A 15,085-nucleotide genomic window follows, 5' to 3' on the forward strand; every position below is an offset into this window, starting at 1 on the left:
CATCCTAGGATCTACTCAGTGTCTGAATAAAGCACTGAGGAGGCTGTGCGCTAGAAAAACCCTGGTACAGGGGAGCACAAGCCAGCCTAGGGCTGGTCTCAATGGGAGACTTCATAGAAGTCTACAACCAATGACCAGCTTAGAGAGCTAAGCACAATTACACAGTCAACCCAAAGGGAAGTACAAAGCTCAACCTAACAGACAGACCATACTGTAGGCACATAGTCATGGAGGCCGGAAAAAGGGCCTTCAACATAACTAAAGTTCTAGAAGAAGAACTAAATATCACAGCAGAAACTCAAACCGCATGGTGGTATTCCAGGGTGGCCCATAAGGCCACTCACCTGAAAACATGCTGGGCGCACGACCAACCATGTAATTAAGTAGCTGTGAGTGCCCACAAAACAGTCCATCCAACACAATCCAGCGAGCAGTGTACTCGGTAAAAGAACCTTTTTACTCTTTAAGCAAGAGGAGTACAGCGTACGCCATCACGTGCTAAAGAAGGCCCCATGGGCCTATAACCTCAGCAGACACGTGGCATCAGCTCGTGGCAGTGTTATCAAGCTCCAGGCAGAACAAACCGACTACAAAGGAGGTTAATAAATCAACTGGAACCCTGGCCAGCCAGTGACATAAAGTCCCTTTTACTGTCTTCAGTAAAGAATATAAAAGAAATGTAAAAGGTACATGCCAGCATGTTCCCAAAGGAGGCCCAGAGGGCCTGCCTGTCACACGCGGCGTCAGCTAGCGGCCACTAAAGTTCTAGGAGCAAAACAGAACCGAGTTAAAAACAAGGTAACTACTTAGCTCAACCAGAGCTAAAGGAGACCATGCTCAAGGAAGTAAATGCATAAAACCGAACAACCAGTTGGTTTTAACACAAGAACTCACCCTGAGAGGCAAGCCACTCAGAACATGTACTCAGTAAAAGCACCTTTTACTCTCTAAATGAGAGGAGTACACAGCCAAGCTCCAGCATGATACATAGGAGGCCTACAAAGGCCTACGACTCGTAAACACATGGCGTCAGCTAGTGGCAATCACGACCCATCCAGGGTGATGAGTCACATAGAAACCAACACACAACTGTGACAACATGCAAACTGAAAGGAGGCCCTTGTGGGGCCTTCAACCTCCATGAACACATGGCATCAGCCAGTGGTAGCTTCATGACTAAACCAGCCAGTAGGCCAAGTACTCGATAAGACACCTTAAAACTTGGATACACACTGTGCCACAGTGCTCTATGAGAGGCCTGACCTAGGGCCTACTCTACAGAGGCGGGAGTGGCCGATGGCGGTGTGCGTCAGCAAACAAGACTCAACCATGGAAATGAGTCTAAATATAATCAAACCAGCTGGGCCAACATGAAAACTGAAAAGGAGGCCTGGCAGGGCCTACTACTTTTAGCACCATGTGGTCATAAATAGGGACCAAGCTCAAAGGGGACCAGCTCTAGACCCAACAAGCCAATTGTGGGTAACTAGCTACACAACCTGGGGCCTGTACCATGAAGCCGGATTCACTGGCTAGCCAGGTAAGTTTTAGATTAGTTTGTGCCAATCCTGGGTTTTAGGTACCATGAAAGTGACTTGGCTTTTAGCGGTGTTCATCACCATAGTAACTTACGCTCCACAGCTAACCTGCTCCGGGGCAGGTTATGTTCTGGGTAAGAGATCTCAAACCGAAATTGGACCAATCAGATGTGAGCAAAGTGATACTGACACATCCAACGCAATAAAGGTCACTATATAGTAAAAAATATTTAAAGATGAAATTGTCTGGCTTTAATGATAATTAGAATTATTTTGTGATTTATATAATTATTATATGATCTATATTATTATTAATCCATTGCACAGAAGCAATTTTAGTTTAACAGTTATTATTAATCATTTAGTTTAAATGAATATTAATATATACAGATCATATGTAATATAAATAAGCTGTAGAATCAATAGATAACTCTTGACTACATGTGACCTTACATGTTTGAGTCTCTATTGCTATATATTATCAAGCAACTATATAAACTAACTTCACAAGTTTCACTTGCACTGATAGAGCAAGATCATTTCTTTTATTTTTCCTCTTCCATGGACAAGTATTTTCTTTAGTGTAAATGCGTTTAAATTCTTCATTTTCTTCAATCTCTTAACCTTCAGCAAGAGTTTTGAATCACACTGGCTCTCTCGCGAGAAGTGAATCAGGGTTTCTCTCTGTTGCAAGGCATGTGATTGGCTGTTCTCCACTGATGTCACGCATTCATGTGCACGCGTTCCACAAACTCAGGATCAAAGCCTGAGTTGACAGAGGAAGCTGATGATCAGCATCATGGTACCAACAAAGCCGGATTGGAGTGGTTTGGTTTTGTCAACTCGAAACTAATCCTATAACCCTGAGTTTGTTCAACTACCATCATGGTACAGGCCCCTGAGCTAAGCCTACACATTCCAACAGGCAATGTACATGGTACAAATAAACATGCTATCATGGTTTAAGGGAGGCCCACAAGGCCTACCACCTCAAACAAACATGAGCATAAGCCTGAGGCAGTGCTAAGATACATGAGCAAACTTGCGATCGTAAACCAACAGCTGTACTCAGAAAGAGGCTATCAAAAAGAGCCAACAGACTTAACAGTATATGTAAAACAGCTGCTGTGGTCATGATCGACTGGGAGCTAACAGAGATCATACTATTCTAACTAGAATAAGACTCTCTACACTCAACCTGAGCGTGCAATCCAACAGGTGATGCACTCAGTGGAACACAAACCCTAACCGGGGAGTACAACAAAACACCCCATTCTTAGATAGAGGCTAATCACAGCCTGCTATCACAGAACCAGGTGCTGACCTGTGGCAGCACTAGAGTAAGCTCACATATATGAAAGTATGTAGGGCTAAAGCTTAGAACCCAAAGCAAAGGTAAATGCTTTGTAATACATGCCATCCAAACAGGATAAATGTTTTCACGAAACAGATCTGAGATCTGTATTGAATCCTTAAGAACGAAAGCTAAAAACATTTAGCACTGTATACTCAAACTTGAATATAATTCAAGGGGCTCATGCGAAGACATTATAAGCATGACAAAGTTCTACAAAGTGGGGCCTAGCAGTACTGCATAACTTATCTTCTCAAAGATAAGGGCCTACCACCTGGGAAAAACAGCACCAGGAAGGCTAATAACAGCCTATAACCCTAACTGTTAACCTCAGCCATAGCACCTACATAATATCAAAGGGGAAATGGGCATACGGCCAGCAACTCCCTCAGGAGGAGGCCAGAACTAGGAACTATACAACCTCATAGGGATAGTAATAATAAGGGTGATGTAACAAACAAGCACCTAAACCTAGCTCTAGCCTAGCCGCTAGCTAAGGCCTACTAGGCCAAGCAAACTTTGGGCTCCATTTTGAATCCTTCAAATATGAGGAGAAAATGAAGCACTACAAGCAACAGTGTCAGGCGGCCGATAAAGCTGACCTGCACACAAATAACTGAAGTGACGACTGCTAACTCAAACCAAACTAGAGTATTAGCTGAGAAGCTACTCTAACATAGGAGGCTACAAAAAAGCGGCCATAAAACAGCCTGCATGTTTTGAAAACTAGCCAACCTAAAGCTACAGTTATTTTTCCCAAAAGAACCCCTTCTAACTTTACTGACTACATGCTCAGGAAAGCTATACAGGAAAAACAAGGTCTACATTTTTTATAAACAAAAATATAGACCCAGCTTATCTTCCTGCGGCTCGTAGAACGAAGATTTTCCCTCCTTATTTTTATACATGAAGAAGGATGAAATCAAAAGTTCTTTTAAGCCTATCCAAATCTGAATGGCTAGGGGGTTTTCCATGCCCTCCCGATCTCAAACGCGGAGATCAGGAAGGAATGAAAAGTCTATGGGAGCCGCAACATTCATGGACAGAAAGGAACCATTTGTCGAGCCATCCGCGTGCGGCTCCTTTCTTAACGCGCTTTCACGGCGGCTGCAGCACGCCGAAAAGCGCGTCCCAAAAACAAAGCAGCTCCACATACCCAGCAGCCAGAGGAGCGCTCGCTATCGGATGTGATGACGTCCAACGCGGACGTCACTGTCATCCAGCCACTCATCCTCGTGAGTCCCGGGGGAGTTGAGAGAGAATACAATTCTCTCAAGCTTCTCAACGAGCTCACCTGCGAGCCCTACGATTGCAGCCGCCGTTTTGCCTCAGCACACACGGGGCTAGAATCACCAGGCACAGATGCAGACACCTCTTCCCTCGAGAAGAGTGCCGAATGAGAACGGAGCGTCCCGATAGGGAGACGCTCACAGTGAACAATAGACAAACACACTGACAGCGCCCTCAAGCACCGTCTATGCGCGCTCCTCTCCAGACAAAAAAAATGCCAGAAACGTGTAAATCAAGTGTCAAAAACCTGGGACACGGATGAACACATTCTCCTGAACGTTTGTAAGGCATATATAGAGTAATTCTTTATCAGTGTTGAAACAATGGCATAAACAGAACAGTCCCGAAAGACGAGAAGATGTCTACTGCTTCCTCAGGCACTCCCTTTATACTCCGGGTTCGCGCTATGATGATGTCATAGGCTGTCGCCGGTCAATAGGATTGGAGTGGTGTGATTCTTTGGCATTCGGACACCTGTCATGAGTGAAGCTTACAAAGCTTCATAGTACACACACACACACACACACACACAGAGCAACATTTTCAGATTTATAAACATACTCATGTGAGAATCTGTGCACAATTCATTGTATAATTAGTTAATTCCAATAGAGTGGTGCAGGTATGACATCACTTTGTAGGCCAAAATGCGGAAGTGAGTTAGCATTTTAGCACTTCCGTTTCCATCGCCCCGAAGTCAATGGTTTTTTTTAATGGGATTTTGGTTAAATGGCTGAAATAAGGTCTGTGGTGAACGCAAGCTTAAGGCAGTTTCACGTTTTATTCTACGACATAAAATGCATCGTTATGACCCTACTTGTGATTTTTTTTAAAGCTGTTATGTGTCTTGAAAAAGGCAGTTGCTACGAGTGGCTAAATGGGACTAGAGGCAGTTGAGGACATTAAACATCACTCTGAGAAGGTAAGTTCAGTCTGCTTTTACAGCCTCATTATGCTCATAATTGTACTCTTATAAACTATTCTGGGAACGTGCTGGGAAAATTGTCGGAAGCTTAGTGATGGTGACGTTGAAGTCAAGCGACCGCGGTGTAGTTCGTTTATAGCTTACCTTTAGCTTTTTACTTCTGACGACTGCATTTAGGCTTCAAACTTAATAAAAGTTATGTTTATCTGTGAAAATTATCTTGATGGACAAAACGTGTAAGTATCATAACCCTTTATTAAACACAGAGCTTATTTTTTGCGATTTTCCAAAAGTCTATGGGAAAAATGCAAAGGCTTTCGATCGAGGGAACCCGTGCGCCGCTAACTTCTGGGTTGGCCTACAAAGTGACGTCATACCTGCACCACTCTATAGCACGTGAAGGCAGCGTAATGCAGGCAAATCTAGTGTGTTAGATTCCCTGACCTGCCTTCATTAGTGACAGCCAGGTAATGATGTTTGTGTTTTCATCAGCTTCATCATTTCTGTCACTGTTGTGAAATTAAACCACTATTAAAACATCTCAATACAGCCAGCCTAAATCAGGCAATGGCCCTACATTAATCTCAACAACAAGCATGCTAGTCTGATGTAAAAGACCGGTATGCTAGTTCCCATGTTAGGCAACTGAAACAAATAAATATTTATGCTTAATTGATCATATGTGGATATCAGAAACATTAGCCGACCCATCATAAGAAAATGTGCAAATATATGATTTGTTAGCTATTAACATGTGCTTACTGATTAGCAGTGTTGTGCAAGTTACTTCCAAACTGTAATACATTATAGATTACTTGTTACTGTTATTTAAAAGTAATTCTTTACCTTACAATATTATTGTTTCAGAATTGTAATGCGTTACATTGCTCCTGTATTACTTTTGAGTTACTTTCACCAAAATAACTACAGAAGTATAACTTAACATTCTAAAATGACAAAATGTACTGCAGAGCATTTTACATCCAGTAGAGAGCGATATGATGTAGCATAAAGACTGTGGGCTATCCAGGCTACTAACAATATAGTTTATAATTGGCAAAGTGAAGGCTCCAGACAATGCAAGAAAGGATGACAGACAGAATCACAAACTATCCAAGTCTGTTCAAAGTATGGTAGAGGTAAAGTGATTATCTGACAAACTCGAAGTAATGCGCATACGTCCATCTCGCGAATGTACAGTCTTCTTCTGCCATCTTCACCCATTAGCCGCTTTTCCACTGGCCAGCGCGACCACAGAGGCCGAAATCATGCCGCGTTTCCACTGTCGGGCCAGTAGCCTCGCAGCCCTCCTGTAAAGCCTCCTGTTCATTTTTTTTTAAAGAAAATGGCCGATCGTTTCATTAGATAAGACCCTTATTCCTCGTCTGGGATCATGTAAAGCCCTCTGAAGCTGCACTGAAACTGTAATTTTGACCTTTAACTGTTTGGGGCCAATTGAAATCCACTATAAGGAGAATAATCCTGGAATGTTTTCATCAAAAACCTTCATTTCTTTTCGACCTAAGAAAGGACATGGACATCTTGGATGACATGGGGGTGAGTAAATTATCAGGACATTTTTATTAGAAAGTGGATTAATCCTTTAATGTCTCGCGGTCTTGCTGTTTTTTTTTTTTTTTTAAACAATTAAATTTTGGGCTAAAAGTGTGTTGTGACGCAAGCGTTACTGAACATGTACTGAGTAAAATATTACTGAAAATTGATTAGTAATGCCTTACACTACTGCGTTACAGCAAAAAGTAATAAGTTACTGTAATGCATTACTTTTGTAACTCGTTACTCCCAACACTGCTGATTAGCATGTCGCTTTACAGTTTTTTTCAACTGCTTACACACAAAATCCTTATTGTCACACAATTTCTGAAACCTGACACTCAAACAGCAGAACCACACACCAAATCTGCAAAACCATACACTATTACACCAAACACCAAACACACAATTCTCAATGTAACACACAAAAATCTAACAGGAAGTATCTTGATTTCCTTTTTCAAACACAACCAATCACAGAGCTGCCAATTCTCACACTTTTGCCGTGTGACACACGGTTTTGCCTGTTTTCACACGCAGTCATGACACACATCCAATTACTCACACAAAAAAAAAAAAAACGACGGTAGATGGCGCTGATGGCGTCTATGGCTGGCTGCACCCCGAAGTTAGCAACAGAAGAAGAGATACCCCGAAAGACAACGAGAGAAACTAACATCTCGAGAAGTCTGATGATGAGAATCTGAGCTGAGACTAGGTATGTAACAATGAAATGTCATCCAATTGAGTACTCACTCTCTTAAACTTTAAATCTTGAAAGAAATTATTTGTTTGTGCATGTGTCTGTGAACATGATTTATTGTGGTGAATGTAAACTCAGCTGTCATAACAAGCAGCAGGAGAGCACCTTTTTAACTTTGTGGTATACTGCATGCTCAAAACATCAGCTCATAGCATTGTTTATTTACTCACATGGCATTTATCTTTTTATTAACAGGCCAAAGAAAAGGACTCACTGACTTTTTCTGTAGGACCAATTATTATTTGTTTCTGATGGACCATGTGGTGGGAGGCTTTGAATGAAGAATAATGTCCCTCCCTAACTAATCTTGTGTCATTTTTGGCTGAACATAAATCATCAAGTGCTCTTAAGAATACAATTATTCACAACATAGGCTAGGTTTCAGTTAAGAATTAGTTTAATACCATTCTAATCAAAATATCAATCAACCTACCTAGGTCAAATCTTAAACACTGGTCTATGAATAAGGCTTTATTGTGGTACATAGGCAGTCATTTAGGCACAACGATAGTTTTCTGGTTGAATGTTCCACTCAAGTCTAGAAGGCCCTACAAGTCATGATGCCGAACATGTATCAGAATAAGTTCAGGTATTGCACATCTTTAGCAGACCACCCAAAAATCCACTAGAATGCAGGAAATCACATCTACATAATCCAAAATTTCTTGGGGGTGGACCTTCAGTTATGTTTGCTTCACAGAATGTAACCAATATTGTCCATCTCCAGTAGGCTGCCCCTGTCAACGGCTTTGGGCCTCCCAACAAACCACCAGAATGCAGGGTACAACATCAAATTAATTCCAATTCTCTAATATATCTGAGCCACCAACTTGTGTGGCTGCGTGCGCAGCATAATTTTGATCACCCCTGACAAAATCTCACTCCAAGGTTTTTTGAAAAGTTGGCAGGTATGCAAACAAACTGCCACACTAACTCCTCACATGTGCAAACACTCATTGCTTTACTTAACACCAACCAATCATGGCTTTAAAATAGACCTATAAATAGGCCAAAGGTCAAAGTATAGATTTTGAACAACTTTTCTGTTGTCTACTTTCTCCCATAAATTTTCTCCACATGGTGCTGGAAAGTGCATGATCGTTGTCCCTATGTCAACACAACATTTCTCCCGGCAATGGAGGAGGCATGTGGAGACACTGACGCTGCCTCCATCTATGGTTGGATACACAAGAGAGAACATGTGACGTGGATGAAGTATTGTGGCCGGACCCAGCCAAGAGGAGAGATGCAGCCTAGATACACCCAACCATCTCGCCCACCAACAAACACAAACATGTTGGGTTTCCATGTTTTATGGGGACGTAATGGTTTTCATACTGTACAAACCATATATTCTATCCCCAACACTACCCTTAAAACTAGACCTACCCATGACAGAAAACATTCTGCATTTTTAGATTTTTAGGTCTTTCTGACCATTTCTTCAGCTGTATCATAGTGTCAGGACTACACACTTCGTTGGTGAGATCAGAGGAAGTTCACAACCACAGGAAGGGCTGATCATGTTTGAAGGAAGAGCTGTAACTATATATATAATGAAAAGAAAAACTGGCAGAAACAGAAAATGGCTGATAAGTGTGATTTGTGTGTGCTGGGACTGATCATTCTCTCTTCACTTCTCACAGGTAAAGACATCTGGATTTAGTGGAATTAGTTTGTGAAAGAGTTCATTTGAACATGTTCAGTTTATTCTTGCCTACATTCATGTTGTGATCTCAGAGTTGTGTATTGTTACATACAGATCATACTTAATGTTTTATGTACTTTCATTTATTAATATGTCACATTTTGAGTTTGTTTTGTGATCTGTTGTCATGTCTGAGTTTCATTGTTAATCTCCTTGATTGTTCATTAGTTCAGTTCTCCTCCGTTTGTCTCTATGGTCACACATTGATTCGAAGTATCTTGTTCAGGTGTGTCTTGTCAATGATCTCATTTGCTCATGCATTCAAGCCCTCTGTTTCCGTCAGTCCCTTGTCTAGTACTGTTGATAGTTTAAGTGTTATGTGGTTGTATGTTCTAGTGGATTTCCATTTTCTCCTGCATGTTCTTTGGTGGATTATCAATTAAAGACTGTTTATTGTACTTACCTTCATTGTGCGCTTCAGTACAGCCACCCTAATCTATGACAATAACATAATGATCACTCAAATGTGCTTGTGTTTCAGGTACCAGTGGAGTGGATGAGAATCATGTGTTCATCAGTTCTGGTGAAAATGTCCGTCTGAACATCAAGAACGTCACAGAAGAAGATTATGGATTTTACATCTGCAGACAATATGTGAACGGAGGAAAACAAGGAACTGATGCACGTGTTGATCTGCATGTTCTTCATGGTAATTTTATGATTATGTGGTTAATTTACTTTTTTTTCTCAACTGCTTACACACATTTTCAAAACTTTCTCTTTTTTTCAAAACTTTACACACAAATCCAAGAATTGCACACACAAAATGCAAAATGCCTCACATCTTTTACAAAATGAAGCACTGCATTCAAAATACCGGTCTTTTACATCAGACTAGCCTGCTTGTTGAGATTAATGAAGGGCCATTGCCTGATTTAGGCTGGCTGTATTGAGATGTTTTAATAGTGGTTTAATTTCACAACAGTGACAGAAATGATGAAGCTGATGAAAACACAAACATCATTACCTGGCTGTCACTAATGAAGGCAGGTCAGGGAATCTAACACACTAGATTTGCCTGCATTACGCTGCCTTCACGTGCTATCAGAATTAACTAACTATACAATCAATTGTGCACAGGTTCTCACATTAGTGTTTATAAATCTGAAAATGTTGCTGTGTGTGTGTGTGTGTGTGTGTGTGTGTGTGTACCATGAAGCTTTTATTAGGTCAGTAGGCTACTAAGTTTGTGAAATCACAAATTCACAACCTTCAGAAGTGTTGCACTGACAGGTGAGCGGTTTAAATGAGCAGTTACATCAAGATCACACTTCATCTATATATAGCTAGATGAATCATAGTAAGAAAAATACATTTGTGACAAAACACTTTCAACACATTTCATTTGTTCAATGAACTTACGGGTTAGTTCACACAAAAACAACGATTTTGTTATAGCCTAAATTAATTATTGTGTTCTTGTGTAACCTTAATTAAGTAAAGCCCAAAGACAGGCGTACTGAACTTCTTTAAGTAAATGACCCTCTTCCAGATCAAGAACTGTTGTTCAAGTGAAGCCGGAAGAATCATATTTGTGTTTTATCCACATGAATGACATATTGAAGTCATATTTACAAACTCTGAATTCAGATGATACCAGAGTTGCAGAGTTTGATGGGTCAAACAAGTCTGTTGTGAATGGAAATGAATGAGTTTGTTCTGTGCTGTATTTCTGTCATATTAAAGCAAACAAGTTTATAGTAAAGAGCAGAAAAAGAAGAAGAAAAAACGTTTACCACTTCATAGTTTGAGTTTTGATTATGGAAAATGGTTTCATATCTCTTTTCTTCTAGTATCAGTGACTTTTAAGTGTTTCCTATGGAGGAATCAAAAGCTCTTTCTCAAGAACTCAAACTACAGCTGATATGGAAGAAAAGGCAGTGTGAAACCACAAACATAAACAGATCTTCACAAGTGTTGCATTATTAGATGAGCTAACCATTTTAGATGAATCAAGAACACATTTGATGTATGAGGACATCCATTTTACAATACACAAAATATGACATTTAGGTGCATTACAGGGACAACACACACACAAACCTGACAATATGGTGCATTACCAAGACCAAGGTGATTAAAGAGTACTGGATATTCAATGCAATACACAACTTCACCTAGTCCAACATTATAGGGACAAATGTGTTTTACTGGCACATGACCATACACATCACACAAACATGACAATATGGTGCATTACCAATACCTAAGAACTTTATTTACAACTTTAACAACATAAACATTGAGGTTTTTCCAGTTTTAACCATGCAAGACGAGCATGGCATGTCATTTTAAAGGTAATTGTTCAATAGAATGTGCACAATTGTGTAATCTAAAAGCATGCTGCATCATTACTGTTTTGATTTATTAAAATGGCAAGCATATTATAAACCATTCAAAACTTAGAAATAGTTATAAAAATAGCTCATTTGAAAGATGTCTTTCAACAGACATTGAAACACACAAGAAACTCACTGAACATGCAACAAATGCTACAATGTGTAGAGAAACTGATTCACCCTTAAGGGACAGTTCACCAAAGAGACAGTCCTATCAGTGTTTCCTCACCCTCATGTTGTTCCAAGGAAATGTTTAGCAGAATGTCAGGGCCAGCCTCGGCCTCAGACACCGTTAGGGGCTTTCACCAGGTGACATTAGCCCGGCAACAGCAACGTCATTTAAGACACAGACGGGTGCCGTGCCGGTGATTGAGAACTGAAATGGAATGTACAAGTTATGCAGCTGAAAGAGCACAAATGAGGGCTAAGAGATTAAATTTGCAGCGCTACATATCAATGAGAAAAGAAAAGAACACAACACCACAGACAAAAGTGACGGGTAAATGCTGTTAACATTAACTTTCTGTTTTCTTTATGTCTTGTACCTATTCTGTGTTTAATAACTACACGGAAACAAATGTACACTTACATCACTGGTATTTCTTTTGTGCTGGTTTAGACCCTACTCTGAAGTAAGAGCTAATTTAGTCCCCCAATAACTAAAATCATTAAAATCGACAAAATATGGGTACTTCGGCCAATAGGTATATGAACTATAATAACATTAATGACGTTCACTGTATGGAGAGAAAAAAGGTGTAATGAATGTCAATGGTGTCTGAACTGAATGTTCTACTGTACAACGAAATTTCAAGTACAACTGCTTGTGGTAACACACATAAGCAAATCACAACCATATTCCACATAGAAGCAAGAGTAAATTGCTGTTAAAGTATTGCACAATTATATATGTATTTTACACACAAGAATAGTCCAGTTTATTGTGTATTACACAGACCCATATAGTATATATTGCACAGTGTAATGTGTTTTACAGTCCCTTGAATAGTTACATGTTAAGTTCTTTTATGGCACTTGAATAAAAGTCATTGTGGCATTTTCCTTTGGTTATATGCTAATTAAAATGTTTCATTACAGCTGTAACTTAAGCATTTGTCCAGCACACTTTTTGTCCTTTCCGTGGGTTTTCAATTTCTGCCTCACTCTCGTTCTCTGTACAGAAGGATATATACTTCAGTAATCTCTAACTATAGAGACTATTTAATTATAAGAGCTCATGTACTTACAATGATGGTCATATTCTAATTTAAACCTTGAGAAACGTCAGCAAATTTCTCAATGGGCATCTTCTGAACATCTGCAAGAAATCAGTTATATACTGATCAGGAAACTCAGAAACAGCCCAAACCTCCATAATGACATGTCAAGAATTTAATAATGATAGCTGGTTATATACCTGATATCTTAAAACATATTTATGATTTTCAAAAGGACTTATTCTGGACATAAAATGTTACTGGCCCATTAAACATCTAATTTTTATCAGTTTTTGGCCATAACATGAAAATAATCATCAGCTTATTAGTATTGGACTCAATTACACTTTTGGCCCCTAATTTATGTAATATTCTGTTAAAAATGTTGCAATAATTGGGGGGAAAAATGGTGGAAAAATGCTTGGCAATAACTTCAAAAATATATATACTACACATTTCATATTAATTAGGAGTTAACTACATTTAATAATTATGGGTTGAAAAACAATAACAGAACCAATATGTTGATAAATAAGCTGCTGACACATCCCAGAATGACTCTAGCTGGAGCATCATCCTCAGGTTCATTTCATCAGAATCCATCATGCTGATCTCATCTTGAAGTAAAAGAGAAATTCAGAACATGAGAAATGTCTACATCTGTTTAACCTGTATTCAGAAGTTACCTCAAGTCATTTACACACAATAACACACTATTTATGAGTTTCCTTAAACCTCCCTATGAGCGTAAAAGATGCACTATATTACCTACATTAGGATGGACATACCATCAGTTTCAATGTCATCAAGACATTTACAGTGAAGTTTAGGAATATGACCCTTTTCTAACTGTAACTTTGATATTTTAGCCAACTGAGTAGTGGCTTTTGGCAGCCTGTATTTGTCTCAATGGACATGAATACCATCTGCTAACAAATTGGCGACCTCATCCAATTCATTGTTTTTGAGGTTTAGTATTTGTGAGAGAGGCGCTACATGTCCAACACTCCACATTCACTTCTTTCTTCAAACTTTCTTCTCCTTTTCTCCTGATCACAACTCAACTAAAATGGCTGCAGAGTTTCTGTTCAAACTTGCTCATGCCTATGACAACATCATCATGGAGCTCCGACACAGCTTTATGATTGGCTCAATACAGATTTCTAATGTCAGCGCATCCTTGCAACGTACTGTACCCACTAAACAAAGACACGTCCAAAAGACATCAATCTAATGTCATTGTCGAACATCCAAAGGACGTCCAATGAGAAGCCAGAATGAACGTTTTTGCGACATCTTTTCACCGTTCAGTATTAACGTCCAAGTGACATACATATTGAATGTTCAAAAGATGTCCACTGAAGAGCCAGAATGAAAGTTTTGTGACATCTTTTCACTGTTCAGTATTGACATCCAATTGATATCCTTAACAGGGTTCTAAATGAAAATGTTAATGTAATTTCAGACATCTTTTCAATGTCACTTAAAGACGTCTAAAAGACATTCATTCAAGTTTTATGACATAATTCTTGATCTAATTTCACACGACCCTGTTGCACTCCATTTCGACCAACTGGACTACTTTATCTGTTAATGAGGCCAGAGTGCAATCCTGTCTTAATATTGGCTTTATTGACATTATGGTTTGGTCATCAAACCCTCTTCAGGTACACTATTGTTCCAAGGTTGGATGATGACATGGTATTCAATAAAAGTCATTCTAGTCATAGTAAAGGCAGTGTGCAGAACTACTGCTTTAAAATTCTAAATAATATCCCCTTAGATGCACCTACTTAAGACATAAAGGTGTGCAAAGACATTTTAGTAGCCTTATTTACAACTGGAAATACGTGACATCTGATCTATTAGGAGGACAAAATACAAAATAGTTTTAAATGACAAGACTGACAAGTTTTTGTCCATCTTTAATGAGTTTTTCAGCAAAACTAAAGCTGATGAATAAAATAAAATTATGAGAGTTAAATGCCAAGAGAAAAACAAAACAAAAAATAAAATAATATAGCTGCAAGCAGCGATTCGGGGCCAAGCCCCTTAAGGGTCTGTAGCGTAATGCGGAGCAGGAAGAACCAAACCAGCAGAAATAGAATGTACAGGAAGAACAGATAGGGGGGAATAGTCCAATTTATAGTACAATAATAAAGAAATTTAATTGACAACTTTGCGACACAGGATTCAAACCCACTATCTCTGGGTTAGGTGCTTGTCACTCATCTCATTGCACCACTGGGTAGACATGCTTTTGAATAGCTGCCAAAGTTACATAGTTCAAGTGAGAATCAACTCAAAATGACCAGAAGTTGAGATGATAATGAACACAAAATGAACAAAAACACACTTATTTGTAATCCTACAGGAAGAAAGACTAGTACAATAATT

The 15,085-nt window shown here is 39.4% G+C and overlaps 1 protein-coding gene across 1 annotated transcript in view; it reads right to left on the bottom strand.

Annotated features, from left to right (window-relative positions):
• The window catches only part of LOC127508724 (NACHT, LRR and PYD domains-containing protein 12-like), a 506,035-nt gene that overhangs the window by 202,234 nt on the left and 288,716 nt on the right, over window positions 1–15,085 (bottom strand). The gene's annotated exons all lie outside the window — the stretch shown is intronic.

Source organism: Ctenopharyngodon idella, chromosome 3 (genome assembly GCF_019924925.1).
Source record: "Ctenopharyngodon idella isolate HZGC_01 chromosome 3, HZGC01, whole genome shotgun sequence".
Taxonomy (NCBI): domain Eukaryota; kingdom Metazoa; phylum Chordata; class Actinopteri; order Cypriniformes; family Xenocyprididae; genus Ctenopharyngodon; species Ctenopharyngodon idella.